The following is a 4,168-nucleotide window of genomic DNA, read 5'->3' as shown; positions in this document are numbered from 1 at the left end:
GGAAGGTAACGGGACTGTAATGGAATTTACAAGGGGCTCACATGAGACTTTTTCTTGCCAGGCAATAAAGCTTTTCGTCCTGGCCAGTTATTATCTTGGTAATGAAAACCCTCAGCACTAATGTAGTAGTAGTATTTAGTGTACGCAGCTTGCTCGCCCGTAAGTGTACCGTTGACTTTCAGATCAGTGCACATGAGCTATTGCTGATGTTGTGTACAATATCTCTCAACATACTATAACGTTCCTTTGCTAGGGCTGCATATGCCCCTAGGGTAGAAGTAAACATGTTACCATTATACAATAGCTCGGCTTTCGAACTAGTTTCCGAACCATCTACGAAAAGAACCCAGTCGTCCTGTTTGTATAAGATACTGAGCTCCTGTAGCAAACTCCAGCATCTGTACAGCAAGTCATTACACTTGTTGTGCTGAAAAACCATTAGATTGTCTTTTAATGTTAGAGAAAAACACACATTCGAGCTGTATCTTCCAGAGGATTCCACTCCATGAAACGCGGAGATAATTGAAGGGGTCGGAGAGAAATAGTCATAAGCCACATTCTACTACTTTTGAGACACAGCGACTTTAAAGTTTCATGCAAGTATAAATATATTGAAGACAAAATTCGTTTTTGCTTTAAAGTGTACTTCAGTACATTACAATCCTTGTGGAAAATAAAGTCTTATTTCTGTTACGTAATATTAACTTGAGAGTCATTTTAATTATGATGTGATCGAAAATGGCTTATGACTGTGTCCCCGTGAAAATAATTTAGAACACAAAATATGTTTTTGAGGTTTTATTTTAAAAATTGTATAACAACTAGCAAGTTTTAACAATTTTTACGCTTTCACATACACACATACCTAACAGATATGCCAGTGTAATACTTTATTTTACGCTGTAAATGTGAAATCCAGGAAGTTCTTCTACGTAATCATCGTCCACATTATTTCCAGCACATGACCAAAAAAAGATTTGATATGGTGCAGGTATGTATGCCATAAGAGACAGTACGTCATCAATCTTTATCTGATTATCTGAAGTGGCTTTCAGTATTTTATTGGCAGCTGAAATAGATGAGGTTCAGAAGGTCTTCCTTTCCTCTTGTTACGTAGACCCACTGACGTGAAGGTTCCTATATCTGAGTAGCATTACTTCACACTTAGCGTGTGACAGGCATCGATAGTAAAAATATTCTCACAAGTTTGTAGCCATGAAAACTATATTATTACCGCAATGAGTGAACATTGAAATTATGCTCTAAGGGTTTCTCATTAACACAAAAGACAACGATCAACTATGAGGGCAATGTTGCAGATGCATCCAGTTACCTCCCTCATGTGTGTACAGGGCATCCCAAAATGCTGACAGGGTGCCATGTGTCTGGGTGATGGCGTAAAACCACTGCTTCTGTCAGCAGCGTCCTCGACGTTTGGCGGTTAAGGCTGCGGTGGCTGGTATACAGCTCATGTCTCCTGTGCTCTGGTAGCCGTGATCCATTTTAGGGGTGCTGTGTCCAGAGCGCTATGTCACAGGACTTGGTGGACCTGCAACAACATTGATTCTTTGTCTGCCCTGATGCGCGGTCGAACTCTGGCCCGCTATGGCATTTTGGACGGCTCCGCAAATGCCACATCCCCATGGTGGTAGTGCTGCTTTACTAATACAACAATATTTCAGTACAAAAGTGACTAGGTTTTTACACATGCATGGGCTGCGCTTGGTTGGTGTTTGCTATGCCTTGTGGCATGTATACAAATCACTTCCAAGGTTGCTCGTATGTAAAAGCTGCTGACTCCTTTCTCTCAGATGCTGCTGTGTCCACTATTTTCACATCATTCCTCGGTCGTTCGCATCACAACATACGACGGCTGTGTTGAATTTTGTAAGGCATAAAATCTGTGCTCGCCTGCGGCTTGCTCGGCTGTTAACTAAACTACTTCTTACCTTGCGTGTTTATGGCCGAATACGGTCGGTGCGCCACATTGCCCTCCTTCTTAACAATTCCTGGTCTCCCGGGTTGTCTTAAGTAGACTATTCATACAATGGAATGACAAATCTTGGCAGCTGGGCCAAATGGCTCAGGTCCGCTCTTTCAGGATTACTTAAACACTGCTTACCCTAAGTAGCTTAGTTTTCTGCCCAGTTCAGTTTATTGCTGAAGCTCTCCCTCTGCTGCCCCCTAGGTTCTGGGAATCTAGTTCACAGAATTTGAATGATGGCTGGATCTCGACTTTGTCCAGTGTTCTGTTTCTGTACATGTAATCAACGAGTACGCTTAGCACAGTTTGTGTGGCTGTGGTAGTTGGTTTGAGAATAGTTAACGTTGTTTGCCTTCAGTACTGACTCTTCCTCAACTGACTCACATACTGCATCAGTGTCTCCACGGAGTTTCGCCCTTCTGGTCGCTGACGAGTTGTCTATAGACTGTATTCCCAGATTCCCAAAGTATGCTTTAACATAAACAGATACGCGTGTCGAAGCACTTCCATGGGTTCCTTTGGTCAATATAATCGAAGCTCTGAAATGGTTAGGTGGGTTACCGCGGAAATTGAGACTGGTAGATGGATAGTATGTTCCATTATTTCACATCATGTCCCATTCATTAATAATCAACTCCCAACTAACTCTAACCTTCTGGCCGTCGTGAGTTTCCCCCGGCTACTATTACTACAACTACTACTACTATTACTAGTTTTCGAAGGTAGAGCACAACCAATAAGCTTCAGCCTGCTCGAAGTACAACTGAGACCTAATGACCTCCATCTTGCATTCATTCTCTGATTTCTGACCCACTAGTGGCTTCACTGTGAAGGAATACTTTCTGTCTCTCACTCTCAGACAAACCATAATCATAACCCTGTAACACTTGAGTAACTCCGCCTCTTCCATTTCCACATCTTCACTCTTGTCTTCCACAACCAGTAACAACATTCTGACAAACTTCTTCAGCATCTCCCACTTAACAGGAGACATGACGAGTACATAGATACTGTGCCTGTTTCCCTGATACTGGAAAGATAACTGAAATGTATACCTTTGCCTCATCATTCCTTGCATTTACTGTGGCTAGGCTAAAATGTAAGGGTAAACTTTTATGATTAGGATCCGAGACCAACACTAGCTCTAGTTGCAGATCTTTTTGGAATTTCCATAGCCACTCATGGTACCTTTCTGGTGACAATAAATTAACTCCTAGCTGCCCTCGCACAGCTTGCTGCAAAGCTTCCGTAAATCTGCTACGTCTCTTCGTGTTTCATACATGCTGTTACCACTATTCACTGATTCTTCAGCTGTTATGGCGTAGCTCCTCATTAACCCTGCTACCTGGATTAGTAACCGAGTATCATTCAACACATCATCCTCCAAACTCGCTATATGGCGTTCCACTCATTTACTCTCTTGTTTCCTTTCGCCAATTCCTTAATCACTTCTACTGTGTCATTCACTTTCCTGTTGTCCTTTACAGCTGTCTCAAACATAGTTTCCATTGGTCGGTCTCCCGCATCGATCCAACCTTTCCTCCTCATCGTATGTGTTATAATCAACAGAAACTACGTCATCTAATTACTCGACTTCTCTTTCTTCTGCTACATACATTGGCAACCCCTATCAGTATTCTGTGATTCTGTTTAAAATTATCGAAGGCTTCTTCTAGCCATCTCAGCTGATTCCGTACATCCCATGCGTTAAATACCACCTGAATCACTCAGGGGTAACTGCTGATGACCACATCTTCTTGCTTCACGTATAGCAGTTTCCCCCGCCCCTTTTCCAGGTGCTACTTCCACAATGCTTCCACCCAAATGACGACGAGTGGTCCACTTACGACCCACATCATCTTGTCTCATGTATCTCACCTGAGGACAGGGATACCTGTTTCTCTTTCCTCCCCCTTTAGTCCACTGCTACCTGGCAGCAGCTCATTTCGCTTACACTGAAAATTAAGCTACATCTACATCTAGCATTTATTCTTATATCCTAGGCCTTAACCCACACTGACATCCTGCCGCTGCTCCGCCTACGACCTCTCGTTTGCTCCTCTGCACCTACTTTTCCAGTTTCACTTTCTCCTTCACCACTCCAGTTCCTGGGATAGAGTCGAAAAACAATTAAAGGTTGGGGGGGGGGGGGGGGTGTTGATTTGGTGGAAGAGACCAAACAGC

Source organism: Schistocerca americana, chromosome 8 (assembly GCF_021461395.2).
Source record: "Schistocerca americana isolate TAMUIC-IGC-003095 chromosome 8, iqSchAmer2.1, whole genome shotgun sequence".
Taxonomy (NCBI): domain Eukaryota; kingdom Metazoa; phylum Arthropoda; class Insecta; order Orthoptera; family Acrididae; genus Schistocerca; species Schistocerca americana.
Note: the sequence above shows the minus strand (reverse complement) of the source record.